Genomic DNA, 26,495 nt, shown 5'->3' with positions numbered 1-26,495 from the left:
TTAAGACTTTCCATTTTAACAAAGCGTTTTTATAGCGTTTTTTTATGGTTTTAATGGTGTAATGCTTCTTATGTTTATGTTTAATTCTTTTGCATTTGCTCACTGTAGCACTTTGAGATTCAAACGCATGTAAAGTGCGTTATAAATAAAATCCATTATTATTATTATTATTATCTGATCCCGCATGGCAAAGCGCCATCGCTCGACCAGCAGTCTTCCGCCCGTCACTCATGCGGATGCGTGCACGCGACCTCAGGGCGTCTTACTGGTGTATGTATGTGTGTATGTGTGTATGTGTGTGTGCGCGCACGCACGTCCCTGCAGTGCCTTCACTGTCTGCCCTGCTCGCTCCACAAGGCTTCAGTTCCACCTCGATTCCTCAAATCAATCACAGCCCAAACGAGAGACGTTAATACAGAACATAAAGACAGCCACAGTGCTCTGTGGGCCTGTCAGGGTTTGAGAGCAGAGAGGACAGCAATGCCTCCACTCAGACACACTGAGAGCAGAGAGGACATCAATGCCTCCACTCAGACACACAGAGCAGAGAGGACATCAATGCCTGCACTCAGACACACAGAGCAGAGAGGACATCAATGTCTCCACTCAGACACACAGAGCAGAGAGGACATCAATGTCTCCACTCAGACACACAGAGCAGAGAGGACATCAATGCCTCCACTCAGACACACTGAGAGCAGAGAGGACATCAATGTCTCCACTCAGACACACAGAGCAGAGAGGACATCAATGTCTCCACTCAGACACACTGAGAGCAGAGAGGACATCAATGCCTCCACTCAGACACACTGAGAGCAGAGAGGACATCAATGCCTCCACTCAGACACACAGAGCAGAGAGGACATCAATGCCTCCACTCAGACACACAGAGCAGAGAGGACATCAATGCCTACACTCAGACACACAGAGCAGAGAGGACAGCAATGCCTCCACTCAGACACACTGAGAGCAGAGAGGACATCAATGCCTACACTCAGACACACTGAGAGCAGAGAGGACATCAATGCCTACACTCAGACACACAGAGCAGAGAGGACATCAACGCCTCCACTCAGACACACTGAGAGCAGATAGGACATCAATGCCTACACTCAGACACACTGAGAGCAGAGAGGACATCAATGCCTCCACTCAGACACACTGAGAGCAGAGAGGACATCAATGCCTCCACGGCACTCAGACACACAGAGCAGAGAGGACATCAATGCCTCCACTCAGACAGTCTGGCCTACTGGCTGGGCCCAAGCCCCCAGGAGGGCTGGGCCAACGTTGAAGCGCTCGGCCTTACTGGTCAGAGCTGGGACTGCAGCCGGGCCCGTGCATTTAGCAGCTGGGGTTTATCACATTGAGCACATCCGTATTTTGGACACCAAATGTTGGTGTCCAAATCGCAAATAAAATGTAGAAGTAGAGCGATCTTCGATCCGGGCGCTTCAAAACCCCACTGAGCAACTTCCATCGAAATGAATAGCAAGGGGCGGGGTAGCCCGCCCTCTATCCTTTATAACTCTATGGCTGGGCCTCCATAGCACCCCCCGTCCCCCCGTCTCACTCAGACAGACTGGCCTACTTTGCGTGCCGTCTGTGCCACTGAACGGATATAAGTGAAGACGCAGAATATTCTATGCATTTACGCATCAGGACTTGACCGATAGGATCTGATTGACCAATAGGATTTAACCACTGTATTACTGTTGTGAGTGATGTTACGCTGGGCGGTGCGTCTGAGAGGACCAGAGGTAGCCAATCAAGCGGCCGTGGCAGTGAGACACTGTGTGTACTGCTTTGGATGTGTGTACTGCTTTGGAAGTGCCTGTCGTGGCGACAAGAATCAGATTGATGTGCACGTCTTCAACACGGTGACTTTGATCTGGAAGTTGACCCCAGTGATCCCTGGGAGAGGAGATCGTCACCTTGAGGTTCCCACCAGGCGCTACGACCACACCGCTGTGTTGATTGAAGATACTGTCTACCTCTGGGGAGGGCGTGAGTACTACACACACAAGTACTGCCCTGTGCTTTATGCATTTGATGTCGACGCCCACAGATGGTTCAAACCACACGTTTCTGGGACTGTTCCAGAGGGGAGGAGATACCACTCTGCCTGTGTCTTGGGGAAGGTCATGTTTATCCATGGAGGATGCGCTCAGCTGACTGGACGCACTAATGACATGTACATATTGGACACCAGCACACTCGTCTGGACTTTAATCAGAGGAACTGCTACCGCACCACCTGCTACAGGACGTCACTCTGCCACCATCATTGGGACAAAGATGTTTGTATTTGGGGGCTGGGGGAGGGATCAGCACTACAACACCATTGGTCTCTGTGTGTTTGACACAGAGACCAACCTTTGGCTGGACACACCTTCTGCACACCTTGTTCCAGAAGGACGCTGCAGTCATTCAGCCTTTACCTACAATGGAGAGCTGTACATATTTGCTGGTAAGAAAATATACCAGCCCTTCAATGATCTGTGGAAATTCAGTCCAGAGACCTTCTCCTGGAAGAAGGTTGAGCCCAAGGGGAAAGGCCTGTGTCCGACGTATAATATGTGCTGTTGCATGGTGGGAGATCGTATCATCCTCTTTGGAGGACACAACACCCCTGATGACCTGTATGTCTTAGACTTGAGTCCTAGCCTGAAGACCTTATGTAAGCTAGCAGTTATTCAGTACGGTCTGGAGCAGTCTGGACTCCGAAACGACATCAGTTGGGAACTGAGAGCCATGAGGAGAATGAACCAAATGGACCAAAACAACAAAACAAACAAACAAAAATAGAGGTTGTGACCCTGGTAGTAATGACTACCATCAATCCACAACATGTTCTGTTACAGAACATCATGACAATAATAAATATAGCTGCAAGCAGCGATAAGACGGGGTCAAGCCACAAAGTTGGAGACGACATCACATTCACGTTTTTTTTGTTATGCTGATTGGCTGAAGGGGTTGTCTGTCAACGCTGTACTCCACACAGCCAACCATGCATTAGCACTGCAGGGTCCAGACTCTTCCGCACAAATGAATGGAAATGTGGTTTCAAGGGGAGTGGTTATCTCCAACGTCATTCATCAGGAGTGGATAGAGTGGATCATATAATTCATACAATCATAGAATTGGGAGATCTAAAGGTCAGAGGTCCTTTGACAAATGTGACCAGACTTGACTGAGAGCCTGCCATCGTGCAAATTCCAGCTTTTCACCAGAGGAGAAAAACTTTTTTTTTTTTTAAGAGTTTAAGTAGGTGAGGGCATATATGAAAAAAAGGCACCTTACCCTAGAAAAATTGCAACAGAAGGTTTCTCAACTGTTTTGTGTAGTATTAGGTGTCCTTAATAACATACTAAAAGTTTACCAAAGTTTGACCATGCGAAAGGTGTCATTTTCAAGATGGCCGCCGCCAGTTCTTAAAAGACCATTACTCATCCATTATTCATCCTAGACAAGTAATTTTGGTGTCTAACCCTATGTTTTAGTTATGTAGGAATCCAATTAGCTTATATAAATTAGAGTTATGATTATAATAACTAGTGTATTTGAAAAAGTGGTTATAAGGTGGTTATAAGTGGTATTAAAGGTTCAAAATGAACGCTTTCCACTATTTCATGGTTTCTGACCATGAGAGACTCAATGGAATACCTATTTTTATTATTGGGTGTGTCTGGACCCTTATTGTGCATATTTACAAGATGGTGGCTACCCGAAATAGTGCTTTACCATGATTTCTACCATGATTGTTGACTGTTTTGGCAAACACAAGCAATATTAATCCATTGGCTAAGATTCATGGCACAGAAGGAACATATTTTCTTGAGCTTGCATATTGTCAAAATGGCTGCAAACATGAAAAAGAAAAGAGACATTACATTTCCTGTCAGATCCTATTACCCAGGGGGGCAAACCACCCCTTTTTGGATACCTACCTACCCCTTTTTTGCCATAACATCAAAGGTTGTCCACCAGAAATATCTATGACCCAATAGAATCACAACCTATATGGACACACCGGTCAATTTCTTTGCTGGAAATCCAATATGGCCACCACAATATTAACCCCCTTTAGCCTATAATGCGGGTGAATAGGGCAACATTTTTAACTGAGGGATATTTCCACGAAACTTCACAGGTTGATCAATGATATGAATACCATAATGGTTTATATTGGAAGTTTCCATGATATCCAATATGGCCACCACAATACTAGCACCCAGAAAATAGGTTTGGCTCTAAATTCTGAACCAGATGAGCTATAAATACAAACTCATGGTTTCTAACCACGAGAGATATATACTGTAAATATTTTAGCCATAATTTCCCTCTATTAAGTATTATTGTTCTGGGGTGTTTCTTTGCAGAAAGACATCCCTCTGGCTGTATTTTGGTTTTGTTCTACTGTTTCTGTTGGCATTTCCTCTGTTGACAATCATCCCTGGCAGGGACGTGCATCGCCAAGCCGGACATCCCTTCACTGAGTATGGATGGTCTCTCAGTGATGGTCCCCTGTCCATCTAGAGCCAGCCTGGCTTATGCCAGAAAATCTGTTCATGTGCCAGGGACTGGAGACAAGATGCAGCAGGAGCTTCACTCCATTCCTGACTGGGGATGCATCACTATTATCTTGGACTCTGGCTGGCATCCTGTCATGAAAGGACGCGATGAGAGAGATCAATGTCCCTGGACAGCCAAACTTGCCAGGGATCTGCCACAGGCCCTCACGATTGACTGTGTGAAAGGCCTTGGTGAGGTCGACAAACACCATATAGAGACCCTTCTGCTCTCTGCACTTTTCTTGCAGCTGGCAAATGGAAAAGATCATGTTACAGGTACCTCTGCCTCCGTGGAAACCACATTGGGATCCAGGGACAACATTCTCAGCATGGCTGATTAGCCGGTTGAGGATGATTCTTGCTAAGATCTTTACTGTGATGTTCAGGACTCAGGAGGGCTATACCATGATGGTTATCGCAGTATGCCCTGTCCCCTTTCCTCTTGTAAACATGCACTATGGATGCGTCCTTGAAGTCTGGAGGGACTTCCCCCTATCCAGATTACCTGGTACAGGTGCCATGCCTCCATTCTTGTAGATGTCTGCAGGCAACCCATCACCTCCTGGTGCCTTTCCAGAAGTGGGTTGTTGGAGTGCTTTCACTGTCTCTGCACTGGTGGGGGGGGGTCAGCCAGATCAGCTTTGATTGGCAGCTGGGGTATCGTGGCAATATCCTCTTCGGAAATTGAGGACTCTCTGTTTAAGACCTCACTGAAGTGCTCTTCCCAGTGTGCTAGGATGTCACTCTTGTCAGTGAGCAGGACACTTGTCAGAGGAGCGGACTGGAGTTGAGCCAGTGGTTTTGGGCCCATAAAGAGCACACAGAATGATGCATGCATCTGAGACATTCCCAGTCAGGAATGGAGTGAAGCTCCTGCTGCATCTTGTCTCCAGTCCCTGGCACATGAACAGATTTTCTGGCAGCCTTTGATACAGCTACATGATATTGTCTTGTTCATTGACATAGGCCAGGCTGGCTCTGTAGATGGACAGGGGACTGCATTCCCGTCACTGAGAGACCATCCATACTCAGCGATGCACGTCCCTGCCAGGGATGATTGTCAACATAAACAGAGGAAATTCCAACAAACAGTAGAACAAAACCAAAATACAGCCAGAGGGATGTCTTTCTGCAAAGAAACACCCCAGAACAATAATATCTTTCGTGGTTAGAAACCATGAGTTTGTATTTATAGCTCATCTGGTTCAGAAGCCAAACCTATTTTCTGGGTGCTAGTATTGTGGTGGCCATATTGGATATCATGGAAACTTCCAATACAAACCATTATGGTATTCATATCATTGATCAACCTGTGAAGTTTCGTGGAAATATCCCTCAGTTAAAAACGTTGCCCTATTCACCCGCATTATAGGCTAATGGGGGCTAATATTGTGGTGGCCATATTGCATTTCCAGAAAAGAAATTGACCGGTGTGTCCATATAGGTTGTGATTCTATTGGGTCATAGATATTTCTGGTGGTCAACCTTTGATGTTATGGCAAATGCAGGTATCCAAAAAGGGGTGGTTTGCCCCCCTGGGTAATAGGATCTGACAGGAAATGTAATGTCTCTTTTCTTTTTCATGTTTGCAGCCATTTTGACAATATGCAAGCTCAAGAAAATATGTGCCATGAATCTTAGCCAATGGATTAATATTGCTTGTGTTTGCCAAAACAGTCAACAATCATGGTAGAAATCATGGTAAAGCACTATTTCGGGTAGCCACCATCTTGTAAATATGCACAATAAGGGTCCAGACACACCCAATAATAAAAATAGGTATTCCATTGAGTCTCTCATGGTCAGAAACCATGAAATAGTGGAAAGCGTTCATTTTGAACCTTTAAAACCACTTATAACCACCTTATAACCACTTTTTCAAATACACTAGTTATTATAATCATAACTCTAATTTATATAAGCTAATTGGATTCCTACATAACTAAAACATAGGGTTAGACACCAAAATGACTTGTCTAGGATGAATAATGGATGAGTAATGGTCTTTTAAGAACTGGCGGCGGCCATCTTGAAAATGACACCTTTCGCATGGTCAAACTTTGGTAAACTTTTAGTATGTTATTAAGGACACCTAATACTACACAAAACAGTTGAGAAACCTTCTGTTGCAATTTTTCTAGGGTCAAACCATAATTGCACCTGTCTAAAGAGTTAATAGCACAGGCAGACTCTTCACATACTAGAGCATGTCTGGAATAAGTGTCAGAGGTGAAATCGACATATGAAATAAATGCTTAAACATGTAAGCTAGGTGTAATGTTAGAGACCACAGAAGTGAACCTTTCAAGCCTGTTTTCTCAACTCGCTGTTTTCTGCAAGACATTACTCTATAAGCCATATCTCCAAAACTGGTGGGTCAAATTCAGATTCAATTTGAAGCTATGATTCCCTGCTTTCATATGACATGAAAAAAACGAAAATTCAAAAAAATCCAATGGCAGTCCCTCAGTCAAATTTGGTCACAAATCACTGTGAGCTTCAGCTCCCGCAGACAGACAGAGACGTAACGTATTTATAGTAGGATTTTTATGCCAATACGAACATAAAGACAGCCACAGTGCTCTGTGCCTCCACTCAGACACACTGAGAGCAGAGAGGACATCAATGCCTCCACTCCAATCAGAACTGCAGCCATAGTGGCACGGTCGGTAGTGCTGTCGCCTCACAGCTAGAAGGTCCTGGGTTCGATTCCCGCTGGGGACGCTGGGGGCGTGTTCCCTCCTCCGTGTCATCAGTGCCCATACCCGAGGTGGGGTTGGCGAATGGGCCTTTCTGTGTGGAGTTTGCATGTTCTCCTCGTGTCCCCTAGGGTAGGTACCCTCACAAAAAACATGCAGTAATTGTGGTCTCTAAACTACCTCCACCTGGCCAGCCGGGGCGCCTGATGGAGGGGAAAGGAACTGGTCGGAATAACGTGTTCCTTCCACGCACTACCGGCCGTAAAATTCCCCCCTGTCAGGTGAAAAGAAGCAGCTTGGACTCCTCATGCATAGTAAGTAAGCATGAGGTCAGTCCGCTGCCCCCCAGGTTGGCAGAGGAAGTGTAGCGCCCAGGATTACTTTAGACAATTGACACTGGGTGGAAATGATGTCCATCTCCAAAATCGTGGGATACCTTTTTTTTTAAAACAGCAACTGCAGCCTCACTCCCAACCTTCTGCCATAGGGGAGGCATGAAATCCCACCTCTTCAGACTCCATCATGGCACGTAGCACTTGCCCTAGCCCCGACATTTGTTATGTAGACTTAGCAGTGGCGTAAATATCGACGGTGCAACCGGTGCAATGCACCGAGGCCCAGCGCCCCCAAGGGGCCCATGATTGGGAAGAAAAAGAGAGAAAAAAAGAGTCAGGACGACGGTGAAAGCCTGGTTTCAGGGGCTATCGGTCGCTGGAAGAGTGATGTCACTGACTGCTGGTTTATAAACAGCTTCAAGTCCATACTACTTCCTGTTGCATAACAGTGACATCACTGTCCACTCCTTCTTGGTATTTTTACCACCTTGTTTCAACGTGTGTGTTTGTGTTCATGCGCTGCCTGTCAGCAGCACAACATAGCTCTGCCACTGGGCAGACAAAGTTGGGAGTTGTTTATCATTTCACATCGCATCCCCCCCCCCCCCCCCCCCCCCCCCCCGCAGCACATTATTAGTATTATTATGTTTTAGGGCCCACACAAAATATTTGCACCGGGGCCCACTGCCAGGTAGTTTCGCCACTGAGACTTAGATAGCATTTTATGTAGATTTATAGCATTTTATGTAGACTTAGCACTATAAAGTATACACGCATAGTTCCATTATATAGATATTCCACTGTTACGTTCTTAGCTTATACGTACGATTCATGATAACTATACTTTTTATGTATACGTGATGTAATACCATGCTTTTTGTTCTTGCTTAATGTAAATCGCTCTGGATTAACCCATTCTGGGCGGGAACCCCTTTTGGTGTTTTAAAGCATTATGTTATAATTTAGCTATTGAAAAATAGCAGATCTACAAGCTCGTAGCGCGCCACCGAGTGGCGCGCTACGAGCTTGTAGGTCTGCTATTTTTGAAAAATCGTGAAAATGTGCCTGAAATCTTTGAATATATAGTGTTACAGAGCGAGTTTTTAACTCAAATCTTTGCTACTGGGAGGGTCCCTGGAACAACATATTTTCAAAATGGGGGTCGGCGGCCAATTACAGATAATTTTGGGGGTCCTTTGACATGAAATATTTAGAACCACTGACATAGAAAACAGGAGGTTTTTCAGGAAACTGTCATGATTTATTAGACATTTTTTTAAATTTTGACGTCAGGCCTAAATTTAAAGAGCGTCTGCTAAATGCCTAAATTGTAAATGGACTCAGACAGTCTGGCCTACTGGCTGGGACCCCTAGAGCCCCTCAGACAGTCTGGCCTACTGGCTGGGACCCCCTAGAGCCCCTCAGACAGTCTGGCCTACTGGCTGGGACCCTCTAGAGCCCCTCAGACAGTCTGGCCTACTGGCTGGGACCCTCTAGAGCCCCTCAGACAGTCTGGCCTACTGGCTGGGACCCTCTAGAGCCCCTCAGACAGTCTGGCCTACTGGCTGGGACCCTCTAGAGCCCCTCAGACAGTCTGGCCTACTGGCTGGGACCCTCTAGAGCCCCTCAGACAGTCTGGCCTACTGGCTGGGACCCTCTAGAGCCCCTCAGACAGTCTGGCCTACTGGCTGGGACCCTCTAGAGCCCCTCAGACAGTCTGGCCTACTGGCTGGGACCCTCTAGAGCCCCTCAGACAGTCTGGCCTACTGGCTGGGACCCCCTAGAGCCCCTCAGACAGTCTGGCCTACTGGCTGGGACCCCTAGAGCCCCTCCGAATCCCCCGAACAGAAGGACACCAGTTCACCTCAGTTCAATACCAAGTTTTTTTTTTCCCCCTTTTATTATTTTTTTGCCGCCTCCGTCTCTGTGGGAACATGAGGAGACAGAATAGCCCATTTTGACCTGAGATCAGATTCTAAAAATGTCTTCTACATCCTGACAGTTTTCTGAAAAAGCTATGTTTCTATGTCAGTCGTTCTTCGATTTTTCAAAAATAGCAGACTTACAAGTTACGAGCTTGTAGATCTGCTATTTTTCAATAGCTAAAGCGTAACATAATGCTAACACCAAAAGGGGTTCCCGCCGAGAATGGGATAGCCTGGCTGCGCTCCCTGATGTAAATGTCACCGGGACGGAAAAAAAAATAAAGAATCTATCCCAGGATTCAGGCGAGGAGCTCCCAGGCAGCGAGGAGAGAGGACACGGTTGCCAAGGTTCCTTCAGCATGTGAAGCATTTCTCGAGCCTGACACTCGCTTTTGCCTCCACGCTCGCCGAGCTGCGGAGAGAGAGGCTGACGCGAGGGTGATTTCTCAAAAGGTGAAGTGTAACAATGCTTTTTTTTTTTTTGTGGCATGAATTCAAACGTTTTGCTGATATGCTTTTTCTTTTGTATTATTATGCTCTTCTATAGTGGCTGCAACTATCGATTATTTTCTTAGCTCTTTACTTATGGATTACTCTATCGGTCGCTTTGTTTTAACATTATCTAGTAATAACTGAGAAGCACGTGTTTTTTTGATCATTTGTACATTTCTGCAGATCGCCTATAGGTCGACATAATTTCTTCCCCTTAACCCGTACTGGGCGGGAACCCCTTTGCAATATTATGTTATACTTTAGCTATTTCAGAGCATACCTATTTACACGCACCTCGGGCCAATAAGGCAATTATGGAAGGATATAGGGCCCGCACACCATTCTTTTGGTAAATAATTACTTTATTGAATAAATAGACAACGTTTCGATCTTGACAGATCTTCGTCAGGTCAGTATGATAGTATGATACTGACCCGACGAAGATCTGTCAAGATCGAAACGTCTATTTATTCAATAAAGTAATTATTTACCAAAGAAATACTTTAGCTATTGAAAAATGGCAGATCTACAAGCTCATAGCGCGGCACTCGTTGCTGCGCTATGAGGATCATTTTCTCAAAAGGTCAAGCGTAACGATGCATTTAGAACCGTAACAATGCTTTTGGCAGACATTCAAACGTTTTGCTGATTTCATTATTTTGTTCTCCCTTGAGGGGCTTCTTCTCATTTCAAACGGCAGAGTGAGAGGTACGCACGCACGTCCACGCGCACACGCACACGCACACGCACACACACACACACACACACACACACACACACACACACACAAAGCATCAAAGTAGCAAATCAGTATATCCATGGCAACCGTATTGATCAGGCCTCCCCGGGAAAATACATCCATACCTCACGTCGATTCTCCAGCATTAACAGATCAGCGGACACTCTCATCCTCCATGCAATATTTAATGTCCCCCCCACCCCCCACGGTCACAATATTTGATGTCCCCCCCCCCCCCTCCCCCCCGCAACCGCAATAAAAACCCACAACCGCTGTTTAGACACGCTAATGGTTCATTATCGCGGGAGGGAGGGAGGAGGGGGCTCACGATTAGAGTTCTCAAACTCTGCCCGAACCCCGACCATGCAGGCCCCGACCCAACCCGACGTTTTAGGACTGGGCCGGGCCGGGCCTCAGGCTCCATGAAAAAAAAAAGATATATATTGATTTATTTTTGTTATAATAATGAAAATAATAGTTCTGTTCCGTCTGTTTTGTATATTTATCTATTATGAAGATTTTTTTATCCCACGAGAGGTGGCACAGTCAGTAGCGCTGTCAGTTTGATTCCCGCTGGGGGGGGCATAAAATGACTTGTCTCTTAGTTCTACTGGATCTCTTCTCCACTACTCCCTCCCTGACATTTAGTTCTACTGGATCTCTTCTCCACTACTCCCTCCCTGACATTTAGTTCTACTGGATCTCTTCTCCACTTGTCCCTCCCTGACATTTTAGTCTAGTTTTTACAGTCTTTAGTTTTAGTCATCGTAGCTTAGTTTTGGTTTAGTTTGTGTCCGTGAAAAATGGTAGTCGACAAACAATTGTTGTCATAGTTTTTGTCAACGAATGTAACACTGCTTTGGAAAACAACTTTTAATCTCAAAGGGACTTTACGTAAATGACAAATAACTCAATAACTTTTTTTTTCCAATTACGTCTGAACACGGCGGTCTCTCATCCTCTGCTTGTGGCTAATTTAATTTTCTCCGTGGTGAAGTGCAGTCAATAATAATAATATTAATATGGAGAAAGGTGTAATTGCCGTCAGGCCCCGTGTGCTAATCAGAGGCTGCATGACTGATGAGTGCTAAATGAAGTGTCAGACGGTTGATTGCTGCTGAGGTCTCACGTCTCGTTCATCATCATTACAGACGACTGTCGATACGATACGATCCGCTGGAGGTGTGTTACTTTACATTACTCGTGTACCAGACAGTGGCCTTGTGGTTAGAGCAGGGTTCCCCAATAGGCGGCCCGCGGGCCATTTGCGGCCCGCGGAGCGCCCCCTTGTGGCCCCCTTTTTTTTGGGGGGGGGGTGTCCCAGATATAAATGGCATTAAATGGGGGTCAGTAGCCTATGCATGTCAAACTGGGCACCCCCTCAAGGACCACTGGTGGTCCCCGGACCACTGGTTGAGAACAATTTTTAATTAATTAATGAAAAAATAAAAAACCCAATTTTTCGTGCGTGCGGACTCGGCCCCCATCCTGGTACCCTAGTCAAAATATGGCCCTTGAGGAAAATGTATTGGGGAACCCTGGGTTAGAGTGTCCGCCCTGAAACTGGGAGGTCGGGCGTTCGATCCCCGGCCGGGTCATACCAAAGACTGTACAAATGGGACCCAATGCTCTCCCTGGCTTGGCAATCAGCATAAATGGGTTGGATTGGGGGGGGGGGGGGGAAATCAACTAATCAAATGATTCCCGAGCGCGGCACGGCTGCGGCTCACCCTCTCCCAGAGATGGGTCAAATGCGGAGAACAAATTTCACTGCGGTAACGTGGGCGACACATGCGACGCACGACATCGATCTGTATGATCTATTCTAGAGTCCTGCGTGGGCCCAAAATATGGGCCCTGGCCCGGCCCGGGTCCGTGGAGTTCAGCCCTGGCCCGGCCCAGCCCGTTATGGTACCAACTGCCCGAACGCGACCCGAAGCCCGACACCTTTTCTAATGTGCACTTTCACCGGTTCACTTTTGGTGTTTATAGCATTATGTTATGCTTTAGCTATTGAAAAATAGCAGATCTACAAGCTCTTAGCGTGGCACTAGTATAGCTGCTATTTTTGAAAATTTGTGACAACGTGGCGCAAATCTTTGAATATATATTCTTTCAGAGCGAACGTTTTTAACTCAAATCTTTGCTTCTGGGAGGTCACTGGAACAACATATTTTCAGATGGGGGTCGCGGCCAATTACATATATTTTTGGGAGTCCTTTGACAATGAAATAGTTTGAGAACGACTGACATAGAAACATATGTATTTCAGAAAACTGTCAGGATTTAGAAGATTTTTTTTTTAAAATTACGCTCTGCTCTTGCACTAATAAAACCAAATCCATAATAATAACTTAACACTTACAATTTGTGCACTGTGCAGAACCAAGTGGCTCGTTTGTTAAAGTGGTAATTCCTTGGCAACAGGAGAACAGGGGGGCGAAATGTAAAAGGAACCGGAATTGTTGGGGTTTTTTTCTGTTATGTAAGAGCTCACCAAGTCAAATGACTCATACATGATCACACCTGGTGACCAAATGAAGAGATTCTGAACACCTCAATGTGGCGCTCAGTAAAATAAAGTCCTCATGCAGTGTTCTAACTCGGGGAGAGAGAGAGAGAGGGTAAACAAGGTGAACGAAGCACGCACATCAAGAAAGTCAAAATGCCAGGCGGCGGTACGGACGGATGGAGGGATGCTGGGCGAAAAGCAACAAAGATCAAAGGAGAACAGAGTGAGTGAGCACACAGGATGAAACTCCAACTGTATTTCTTATTTAATAGAATAGCAGCCGGGTGACTTGTGGAGCCTGGTGGTGGGTCTGAGTGAGGAGGAGCTGTAGCAGACTCCACACGCCACACGGGTGGTAAATAAAACAATACCTTTCTGGCTTGATGCACACAATTGTCATTCTTCCATGAAAATATTCATTGCCTTAAGTCTGTAGTTGCTGAACATTACTGCATTCAAAATGTGTCCCCTGGAAGTTGGAACCAACTACTGTGGCTTATCAAAGTGCTCATAAATCTCTCTTAACGTCTCTCTCTTGTAGCAAAAAACATAAGAGTAAGTAAAATGAATTGGACAGCCAACTAGTGCTGCACGGTTATTGCTCAAAATGTAGAAATGAGATGGCATAGGTCGGTGTCTGTTTTTTCGATTAATTGTGCAATGTGCAGCACTACAAAAGGGTCCCCCAAAAGGGTCCATTTGGTTCCATTTGTACTCCTCCTCTCGACTCGGGGGTTTACTGAGAGAGGCTTTAGCGGAACGAGGCCGTTCTTTTTCGTCTCATCATGGACGGCCTTGACTTTTTGGACTTTTTTTGACCACCAAACTGCATCGCATGCAAGACAGCCAGTTCTAGTTCCGATTGCTTTAACCAAACTGCATCGCATGCAAGACAGCCAGTTCTAGTTCCGATTGCTTTAACCCATTCAGGCCTGACGTCGAAATTTAAAAAAAAAAGTTTTCTAAATCATGACAATTTTCGGAAAGATTTGAGGCACATTTTAACGACTTTTCAAAAATAGCAGACCTACAAGTTCATAGCGCGCCACTCGGTGGCGCGCTATGAGCTTGTAGATCTGCTATTTTTCAATAGCTAAATTATAACAATGTTTAAAACACCAAAAGGGGTTCCCGCCCCAAAATGGGTTAATGGTTAATGTGGTTAAACGCTAACGTGACATGGATGCGTTCCAGGTCTCAATGGATTAACCAAACTGCATCGCATGCAAGATATCCAGTCCTAGTTCCAATAGCTTTTCCCACTGTACAGAAAAGGTTGAGAACTCGCTGTGTTTATGGCCTTGGAATTGACAATGATAAAGTGTCAGCCTGCAAAAGATGCATTCTTATTTTCTTAGCAATTATTCGATTACGAATTCAATTAAACCGATAACCAAGAAGTACGCTTTTTGAGTGGTGCAATCACTCCTATAGACAGCTATGTGTGTCCCTGGGTATGTCCCTGGGTCTGTCCCTGTGTCCCTGGGTGTGTCTGTCCAAGCACGGAAATAGCGTTATAGCGTCTGTTCACCACCAATTGTCACTGTTGCACAGCCTAACACACATACACACACAGGCCAGGGAGGAGTACAGTGCAGCACAGCACAGCACAGTACAGCAGGGGTTCTCAACCTTTTTGGCCATGTCTCGTGACCCCCGCACCGCCCCTCTCCCCACCACCAATACAAACTGACTGCAAAAATAACCTTAATAATTAAAAAAAAAATCTTAATTTCCAGCCATTCAGTTGCAAAAAAAAAATAAAAAAATATTTTTGTACAGTACAGTACAGTACAGTACAGTACAGTACAGTACAGTACAGTACAGTACAGTACAGTACAGTACAGTACAGTACCACTCACTTCAGACGGGTCCGATTTTTTATTATGTATCAACAAATCGACACAATAATTTCATTACTTTATAATTGACTAAATGAATAACCCTGATTAGCTTCGCATGCTGTCGTATACAATGTTGTTGCGCATACGTAAATACAGAAACCCGAGCTTTAGTGGACCAGCTGTTGTCAACACAGAGACGTGGTGTAGAGGGCGAAAAAGGAGCAGGCCTAACATAGCGCCCTGTGGGACCCCCAGTCTCCTACGTGTGCAGGGTTTAAGTGGTCACATTGATTAGTTCGATCAACCCTTCCACCTCTAATACGGTGTAATGAGTCATTACAAAACAGAGTGACATACATGCACCCACAGCCGAACCGACACGACCTCATTACCATAGCTCTGAAATGGAGCTTGCTCTGCAGCGCTTCATCACTTCATAAAAGGGTAGCCCCGGCCGCCATGGCATCCGAGTACCGGGGGAAAGGTTAAGAGGGACACTTAAAAAACAAGTTTGCCCTCCCACCGACATACAGACACAACGTGTAGGTCTGTCTGAGCAGGCGTTGACACTAAGGGTTGCCCACCTGCCCCTGGCAGGTAAATAAAACACTAAGGGTTGCCCACCTGCCCCCTGGCAGCTAAATAAAACACTAAGGGTTGCCCACCTGCCCCTGGCAGGTAAATAAAACACTAAGGGTTGCCCACCTGCCCCCTGGCAGGTAAATAAAACACTAAGGGTTGCCCACCTGCCCCCTGGCAGCTAAATAAAACACAGTATTATGCGTGTCTTAAGTACCAGGTCTTATTACTTAACTTAAGACCTGGAGGCGTGATCAATGCCATTTGGCTATTCTGAGTGGCCAAACAGCATTGACCACGCCTCCAGGTCTTAAGTTAAGTAATAGGACCTGGTACTTAAGACACGCTTTATACTGCCCTTAAGGGTTGCCCACCAGCCCCCTGGCAGCTAAATAAAACACTAAGGGTTGCCCACCTGCCCCCTGGCAGCTAAATAAAACACTAAGGGTTGCCCACCTGCCCCCTGGCAGCTAAATAAAACACAGTATTATGCGTGTCTTAAGTACCAGGTCTTATTACTTAACTTAAGACCTGGAGGCGTGATCAATGCCATTTGGCTATTCTGAGTGGCCAAACAGCATTGACCACGCCTCCAGGTCTTAAGTTAAGTAATAAGACCTGGTACTTAAGACACGCATAATACTGGCCTAAGGGTTGCCCACCTGCCCCCTGGCAGCTAAATAAAACACTAAGGGTTGCCCACCTGCCCCCTGGAAGCTAAATAAAACACTAAGGCTCTTTTTGAAACCGCCTCCTCGCCACACACACTTGCACTCGGTATGCGAGTTCACGCGAGGCTGCGCCATATTAAGTGTCGTCTGAAATCAAGCAGCCTTGAGTGGAAGTGGCTTATAAAGCCCCCAAGTCTGTGCCGATCTAAACTCGATTGCCTTGTGCAGCCCTGCTCTGTGTCCGCATGGAAACCGTGACCTACAAATGTAAGTACCACCCCAAATAAATGATAAATAAACTGCTCCTAAACAATCTTCATCTGATGCAGAATAGACAACGCTCCAACTGATGTTCACAAGGGCTCTTTATTTACCCCACCGTGAAAAACTATAAATGAAACCACACAAACAAAACACCTTTTAACACAATGATTTATAAACACCATGGATGTATATGAAATGTCCTTTTTGACAGTCACGCTGTAATTCCTTTTAAATGTCCATTTTAATGACATCCACATGTCACACAAACATATAGGCTGTAGGCCTAAACGATGCAATGCAATATAACTGTACAAACTAGATAACAGGCAACACAATGGCATGATGGTAACCATGGCAACGAATGGTGTCCGTTTCCTGTTTCTGCACAAGGAGGGCGAGTGCATTTCCAAACTGTTTTTTATACACAGCACCCTAATCAAGGGAACTTGATTCAGCTGGAGGGGCACTTCCTGACGAGGGAACCTCCCGAGAGCACTTCAAGTCAAGGGACTGGTTTCAAACACTAAGGGTTGCCCACCTGCCCCCTGGCAGGTAAATAAAACACTAATGGTTGCCGACCTGCCCCCTGGCAGGTAAATAAAACACTAATGGTTGCCGACCTGCCCCCTGGCAGGTAAATAAAACACTAAGGGTTGCCCACCTGCCCCCTGGCAGGTAAATAAAACACTAATGGTTGCCGACCTGACCCTGGCAGGTAAATAAAACATTACAATAAAACTTCCAGGCAGGTGGAGTTTACTTTCAGGTTGCCCGACAGGGCAAAGTGCTGGTTTAGGACAACCGTCTAGAAACATAACACCGGATATCTGTCTAAAGACCTGAACGTGGCCAGAGCACTCCGTCTTCTGTTCTATGGAATGTAAAATAAGAGCACTGTCTATCTATAATATGCCGTCACTGCTGCTACACTTGAACCCATCGTCATGTTCATCGCTATGTAGTTATTTGACATGGTATAGCATAGCCCAAGAAAGTTGTGTTAAATTGAACGGTAATTCAAAATGATCATTTTATAATGGACAATTTACCTTTCGGGCAAGTGGGCATGACCTGTAATTGTCCGACGGGACCTCTGAAAATGTAGTGTAAATCCCTGCCTGCCTGCCTGCCTGCCTGCCTGCCTGCCTGCCTGCCCGCCTGCCCCGCCTGCCTGCCTGCCTGCATGCCTGTGGCTGCAGAGGGATCAGTGTCGGCACCGCGCTGACAGCTGTAAGGTGGCACACAGGAGGAGGCAGAGGAGGAGAGGATATCAGCATAAATGCAGAGTGACTGCCTCAGCCACCGTGGGAAGGGGATGTGTGACAGGTGCTGCCAATCCATAGAAATCCCCGCTGATTGCCCCGGCATGACGACACCCTAATCCTCTTTCTGTGGCGCCATGGTGTGGTGTGTGAGTGAGGGCGTCTCACCTACGCTTCTCTCTCTCTCTCTCTCTCTCTCTCTCTCTCTCTCTCTCTCTCTCTCTCTCTCTCTCTCTCTCTCTCTCTCTCTCTCTCCGGTGTGACTCCTACTAACGAAAGCCTGACTCACACCAAGTCGTCGCACAGCAGCGTCGTGAGGGGGAAGAAATAGCCAAGCTACAAACTCACATAAATTGACAGTGGCGCAGTCGGCAGCGCTGTCGACCTCACAGCTAGGAGAACAGGCTTTAGTTTAGACATGCTATTGGTCCGACTGTCATTAGACCGACAACCTATACCTCAAACCAAGCCCAGGCACAAGCCCTAATCGTTAATTGACCACACCTGGCTTGTGAGTCAGTGTGCCATGAGATCAAAGCAGCAGGTCTAATTGTTAAACGACCACACCTAGCTTGTGGGTCAGGATGACCTGAGTATAATGCAGATACTTAATTGCCTAATACAAACACTGCTGACATGAAAGGGCTCTAGGCAGTAAAAAATACTTTGCTGGCCTTTTGTACACTAACCTAAACCTAACCGCAAGCACGGGAGCGGCGCATGTCCGACCGTTGTTTCCGCATGTCGGTCCGTCGGTGTGTCTAATCTGCGTCCCACAGCGAGAAGGTGGGGTTGGTGAAAGGGTCATTATGTATGTGGAGTTTTGCATGTTCTCCCCGTGTCCCCTAGGGTAGGTGCCCTCACAAAAAAAGACATGCAGTAATCCTGGTCTCTATACTGCCTCCCCCTGGCCAGCTGGGGCACCTGATGGAGGGGAAAGGAACTGGTTGGTATAACGTGTTCCTTCTTCCACGCGCTACGTCCTACCGGGGAAACTCTCCACCTTGCCAGGTGATAAGAGGCGGCCTGCACACTCCTCATGCATTGAAGGAAGTATAGTTCTTCTTTTTAGACAAAAAAACATTAAAGCTTGCTTTGCGAGCTCATTTCTCTAAACGATATATGATCCTAGCTTACAAAAAGTATGTTTTGGGTGGATTAAATTGGGGGTTCTCAACGTTTTTTTGGCTGGGGACCCCCGGAAATGCTTTGGCCATGTCTCGCGATGATTCATGTCATGATGCTACAGGTTGTGGTTGGAAATATTAGTACTTCATGTCATGATGCTACAGGTTGTGGTTGGAGGAACTATCAGTACTTCATGTCATGATGCTACAGGTTGTGGTTGGAAATATTAGTACTTCATGTCATGATGCTAACAGGGTTGTGGTTGGAAATATTAGTACTTCATGTCATGATGCTAACAGGGTTGTGGTTGGAAATATTAGTACTTCATGTCATGATGCTAACAGGGTTGTGGTTGGAACTATTAGTACTTCATGTCCAACCAGAGGAGCCACAAAGCCCCAGTGGATGGATGGAGTGCTCTGCTAAAGAGAGAAAGACCATTTATACAAGTATATACAAGGGACAGTGTGCGTGCGTGCGTGGGTGCGTGCGTGCGTGCGTGCGTGCGTGCGTGCGTGCGTGCGTGCGTGCGTGCGTGCGCCCATGCATGTATGCATGTGCACTATAAAGAGTGGGTGCTAAAAGCATGTGGTAAGTACTTTGCTGGCTGTATTCTCTGGTTAAACAGCTACTTAGGGTTTGGTTTGTCTTAATTGATCTAAAAAAAAACCCACAAATGCATTATTGACTGTCACAATCTGTTACTGCGGATCATTAACATAGACACGGCTTGCTCGGATGTTTCTGGTCGACTCGCTTTAAAAGCCTCTCTCAGAAATGGAATAACCCCCCCCCCCCCAAGCATCCTAATAGGCCTAGCAGGTTTGTATTTATTATTATTTGCTCTGAAGATAACCGTTAATAATTCATCCGCTCGTGCCTCTCTGCAGCACCGTTTCTGTCCTTCTTGTTCTGAATTCTAAAAGGCCCATTCATACTCTACTAAAACTCATACTCACCTATAAACTACAGGTTTATAGGTGATAAGGTGACCGCCGAAAAGTGAAGTATATGTCACTGAGCATCGGTGGTAAGAGACTCACCGCTCACCCAAACACATCTCTCTGTTTTTACTAAAACTACAACACGACGTCACTGAGCCGCGGTGATAAGAGACTCACCGCTCACCCAAACACATCTCTCTGTTTTTACTAAAACTACAACATGACGTCACTGAGCTGCGGTGGTAAGAGACTCACCGCTCACCCAAACACATCTCTCTGTTTTTACTAAAACTACAACATGACGTCACTGAGCTGCGGTGGTAAGAGACTCACCACTCACCCAAACACATCTCTGTTTTTACTAAAACTACAACATGACGTCACTGAGCCGCGGTGGTAAGAGACTCACCCCTCACCCAAACACATCTCTCTGTTTTTACTAAAACTACAACATGATGTCCACTGAGCCGCGGTGGTAAGAGACTCACCCCTCACCCAAACACATCTCTCTGTTTTTACTAAAACTACAACATGACGTCACTGAGCCGCGGTGGTAAGAGACTCACCGCTCACCCAAACACGTCTCTCTGTTTTTACTAAAACTACAACATGACGTCACTGAGCCGCGGTGGTAAGAGACTCACCGCTCACCCAAACACATCTCTCTGTTTTTACTAAAACTACAACATGACGTCACTGAGCCGCGGTGGTAAGAGACTCACCGCTCACCCAAACACATCTCTGTTTTTACTAAAACTACAACATGACGTCACTGATCCGCGGTGGTAAGAGACTCACCGCTCACCCAAACACATGTCTCTGTTTTTACTAAAACTACAACATGATGTCACTGAGCCGCGGTGGTAAGAGACTCACCGCTCACCCAAACACACCTCTCTGTTTTTACTAAAACTACAACATGACGTCACTGGGCCACGGTGGTAAGAGACTCACCGCTCACCCAAACACATCTCTCTGTTTTTACTAAAACTACAACATGACGTCACTGGGCCGCGGTGGTAAGAGACTCACCGCTCACCCAAACACATCTCTCTGTTTTTACTAAAACTACAACATGACGTCACTGAGCCGCGGTGGTAAGAGACTCACCGCTCACCCAAACACATCTCTGTTTTTACTAAAACTACAACATGACGTCACTGATCCGCGGTGGTAAGAGACTCACCGCTCACCCAAACACATGTCTCTGTTTTTACTAAAACTACAACATGATGTCACTGAGCCGCGGTGGTAAGAGACTCACCGCTCACCCAAACACACCTCTCTGTTTTTACTAAAACTACAACATGACGTCACTGATCCGCGGTGGTAAGAGACTCACCGCTCACCCAAACACATCTCTGTTTTTACTAAAACTACAACATGACGTCACTGATCCGCGGTGGTAAGAGACTCACCGCTCACCCAAACACATGTCTCTGTTTTTACTAAAACTACAACATGACGTCACTGAGCCGCGGTGGTAAGAGACTCACCGCTCACCCAAACACATCTCTGTTTTTACTAAAACTACAACATGACGTCACTGATCCGCGGTGGTAAGAGACTCACCGCTCACCCAAACACATGTCTCTGTTTTTACTAAAACTACAACATGATGTCACTGAGCCGCGGTGGTAAGAGACTCACCGCTCACCCAAACACACCTCTCTGTTTTTACTAAAACTACAACATGACGTCACTGGGCCGCGGTGGTAAGAGACTCACCGCTCACCCAAACACATCTCTCTGTTTTTACTAAAACTACAACATGACGTCACTGGGCCGCGGTGGTAAGAGACTCACCGCTCACCCAAACACATCTCTCTGTTTTTACTAAAACTACAACATGACGTCACTGAGCCGCGGTGGTAAGAGACTCACCGCTCACCCAAACACATCTCTCTGTTTTTACTAAAACTACAACATGATGTCACTGAGCCGCGGTGGTAAGAGACTCACCGCTCACCCAAACACATCTCTCTGTTTTTACTAAAACTACAACATGATGTCACTGATCCGCGGTGGTAAGAGACTCACCGCTCACCCAAACACATCTCTCTGTTTTTACTAAAACTACAACATGACGTCACTGGGCCGCGGTGGTAAGAGACTCACCTCTCACCCAAACACATCTCTCTGTTTTTACTAAAACTACAACATGACGTCACTGAGCCGCGGTGGTAAGAGAATCACCGCTCACCCAAACACATCTCTCTGTTTTTACTAAAACTACAACATGGTGTCACTGGGCCCCGGTGGTAAGAGACTCACCGCTCACCCAAACACATCTCTCTGTTTTTACTAAAACTACAACATGACGTCACTGAGCCGCGGTGGTAAGAGACTCACCGCTCACCCAAACACATCTCTCTGTTTTTACTAAAACTACAACATGACGTCACTGAGCCGCGGTGGTAAGAGACTCAGCGCTCACCCAAACACACCTCTCTGTTTTTACTAAAACTACAACATGACGTCACTGAGCCGCGGTGGTAAGAGACGCACCGCTCACCCAAACACACCTCTCTGTTTTTACTAAAACTACAACATGACGTCACTGAGCCGCGGTGGTAAGAGACTCAGCGCTCACCCAAACACATCTCTGTTTTTACTAAAACTACAACATGACGTCACTGAGCCGCGGTGGTAAGAGACTCACCCAAACACATCTCTCTGTTTTTACTAAAACTACAACATTTTTCAAAAATAGCAGATCTACTAGCTCATAGTGCGGCACGGGGTGCCGCGCTACGAGCTTGTAGATCTGCTATTTTTTAAAAATCGTGAAAATGTGGCGCAAATCTTTCAATATATATACTTTCAGAGCGAAATGTTTTAACTCAAAGCTTCTGGGGGGGGGGGGGGGGGGGGGGGGTTCCCTGGAACAACATATTTTCAGATGGGGGTCGGCGGCCAATTGCATATTTTTGTCAAGGAACGGCTGACATAGAAACATGCGTTTTTCAGAAAACTGTTTAGAAGACATTTAGTAGAATCAAACCACACTGCCTCGCTGTCTGTCTGTCTGTCTGTCTGTCTGTCTGTCTGTCTGTCTGTCTGTCTGTCTGTCTGTCTGTCGAGCCGTTCTGAGCACACAGGCAGACAGTCCATTAGGCTGCTTTCATCCAACAACTCAATTAAGTCATTCGTTAGAAGAGCGGAGAGGATCCCACACGGAAATGAAAGCAACATCAATTGGCATACAAAGGCTTCACAGCCCCCCCCCCCCCCCCCACCCCCTCCCCTCCCTCTCATCCCCTCCAACAACAAAAACGTGCTGTGACCAATAATTACAAGTGTCTGTAATCAAGAGCCATCGAGCAGGCCAGCGATAGTCATGGATGTGTTGATGATGATGATGAGCGTAAAGCCTGCCTGCCTGTCTGTCTGTCTGTGTTTTACAGATGTTGAAGGGAGCTGTCCTTTCAGCACCACTAGAGATAGGCCTATACTCTCTCTCTCTCTCTCTCTCTCTCTCTATCTCTCTCTCTCTCTGGTGTGTGTCGCTACTATGAGTCGAACATAACCGATCTGCAAGCAGCCGCGGGGGGGGGGGGGGGGGGGGGGGGGTGACGCGTTCATTCTCAGCTGCTTGAAGATCTGTTATTTCCGGCAAGCGACACAAGATTGCCCTCAAATTAATCAATCAATCAATCAATCAATCAATCAATCGCCTATTTTGTTCCCCTTCAGAAAAATAGAAAAAAGTATACTTCAACTACAACCATCTTTATCAGTGGATTATATTCCTATTCCACACAATATATGGATTATATGCTGCCACATACACACACACACACACACACACACACACACACACACACACACACACACACACACACACACACACACACACACACACACACACACACACACACACACACACACACACACACACACACAGGTACACACACAAAATAAAAAGTTACATCCACAAAATCAAGGCATAATGATGTCCTCACGATACAACAAACATGTCACGTCAGTCCCCCAGCATTCCATCATGGGCACAAGGAGTATGGCGTAGGCATCCTACGTTCCAACCCCCATCCAACAACACGCATGTGTGTGTGCGCGCACACGCACACACACACACACACACACACACTCACACGCACACGCACGCACACGCACAAACACACGCACACAAACACACACACACACACACACATATTTGCAGGTGCAAAAAAACAGTTATCCACAAAATCAAGGCATACGTCCTCATGATACAACAAACACTCCCAGCATTCCATGGGCACAAGGAGTAGCGTAGGCATCCCATGTTACACACACACACACGCACACGCACGCGCACGCACACACACACACACACACGCACAAGCACACACCCCCCTACCTGGAACAGTCTGAGGATGTTGGCCACCATGATGGACACGGAGCTCTGTGACGCTCCGATCACACCCACCACCTTCTCGGGCTTCAGGAACAGCGGCGGCTCTCCGTTGGTGCAGCGCACGTCCGTGGCGTCCTTGGCGATGAGCGCCTGCACCAGCGTCAGCGACTGCTCCAGCGCGTACGTGTCCCGCGAGCACGTGTCCAGCACGCGCGCGCCCAGCGTGATGTTGGGCAGCAGCGCGTCGTCCATGTTGATCTGGTCCAGCGCGTACATCATGGCCTCCAGGCGGTGGACGCCCGTGGACGCCTTGATGTCCCCGCAGGGGGGGGGTGGTCCCCCCCGACGACCCCCCACCGCCGCCGCCGCCGCGGGCGTGCACGGGGAACAGCCCCCCCAGGGTCAGCTGACCCTCCATGCGGATGGAGTGGGGGGGCGTGTAGGAGGAGGACGAGTCCTGCGCCCGCGCGGAATCTACGGCGAGTACCGCCAGAACTACCAGCACTGCTAAGGTTCTCCACAGCCAGAGCCCTGCAGGGGTCCACGCAGAGCTAGGGGGAGGCTGATGGGGACCCCAGGGACCCCGGAGCACGGAGGGGTCCACGGAGAGCTAGGGGGAGGCTGATGGGGACCCCCGGAGCACGGAGGGGTCACGGAGAGCTAGGAGGAGGCTGATGGGGAGACATGGTGGTGCCTGCGGGGGTCCGGCGACCGCTAGGAGACATGGTGGTGTCTGGGGGGGTCCGGGGACGGCTAGGAGACATGGTGGTGCCTGGGGGGGTCCGGGGACCTCTAGGAGACATGCCGATGGGCTCTGAACTCACTGAAGAATCCGATGAATTGAGTATGAAAGACCCCAATGGAAACAACAAGCCATACAACGCTTCCGTGGGTCATAAATCCTCTTAATAGCAGACTGTATATTGAACTGTACTTTCCTGTACCGTTTTCCTGCAAACTGTTAATAAAGTATTCAATCAATCAATGGGGGGGTCTGAACTCACTGGAGCCGATGAATTGAGTATGAAAGACCCTGATGGAAACAACAAGCCATATATAAGTGCTTCCTTGCGGGTTTTAAATCCTCTGAATAACACACGGTCGTATTGAACTGCAGCTACTATACTTCCCTGTCTGCAAACTGTTCATAAAGTATTCAATTCAAGCAATTCAAGGCGCAGAGGTTAAGTTTTCACGGACAATTAAGGGACTGTGAACTCTGAACTAGAGGTCAGAAAAGACGCCAGAAGTTGTGTTATTATTATTATTATTATAAATTATAAATAGGAACACTTTGGTGTGCGTATTGAACCGTCCTCGTGGCATTACGGTGCATCATTAATTAATACGAAACCCATTCATCACCTCAATTCTTCCCCCGCCGAGATGTCAGTGATTCAAAAAAAGGTGGAGCTATAATAACACACAACAAAACGGAATCATCATCATCATCCGTAGATCATATCCGACCGTTCAGACAAACACAACACACTGCGTCCGTCCAGCCAGCATCGCTTCGTGTAATCCCGTCCGGCCAGTCCGTCCTTCGCTTGTTGAATAGATCACAGGAGACTCAAGAGTCGCTCTGCTGTCGGAAAGAAAACGATCCACTTCGATCCCCACGTCGTGGGGAGGAGAGGAGAAGAAAAGAAAAGGAGGCGACATCAATCCATTTGTCAGGAAGACAAAAAAGACGTCAATAAATCAATGTTTAACCCGCGAGAGAACAGTAGAGTCAGTCACCAGTGATTAGCCTGATGATAGTGGTATATCCAACCGGTGTGTCGCGTTACATCCTCACTGGAAGAATTCAGAAGCACAAACTATACTAATAATCCTTGGCTTAAATATTATTGTCTGAACAACAACAGAACAAAGAGGATAATTTTTTAGGAGTGTATAGGATGAAGTTCAGGACTGTACTAATAATAATAATAATAATGATAATGATAATAATACTAATAATAATAATGGATCTACGGGACTTTAGATCGTCAGACCGGCAGAACTCGGTGGCATTCTTCTTCTTCAGCTGGTTGGAAGAACTCGCTCCGTGTCCGTGGGAGCGCAGACTATAGGAGCGTTCCTCTGCTGTGGTGATTCCATCTCCCACACACACACGCACGCGCGCACACACGCGCGCGCGCACACACACACACACACACACA

At 46.8% G+C, this 26,495-nt stretch overlaps 1 pseudogene across 1 annotated transcript in view; it reads right to left on the bottom strand.

Moving 5' to 3' along the window:
• Positions 1-26,495, bottom strand: part of LOC306934245 (metabotropic glutamate receptor 7-like) — a 285,618-nt pseudogene that overhangs the window by 248,860 nt on the left and 10,263 nt on the right. Inside the window, exon 2 of the transcript in view lies at positions 24,331-24,858. The product of the transcript in view is annotated as a metabotropic glutamate receptor 7-like (transcript). The remainder of the gene's footprint in view (positions 1-24,330; positions 24,859-26,495) is intronic.

The sequence above is a fragment of the Electrona antarctica genome (assembly GCF_951216825.1).
Source record: "Electrona antarctica genome assembly, chromosome: 2".
Lineage (NCBI taxonomy): Eukaryota > Metazoa > Chordata > Actinopteri > Myctophiformes > Myctophidae > Electrona > Electrona antarctica.
This window is presented reverse-complemented; position numbering and strand designations above follow the sequence as displayed.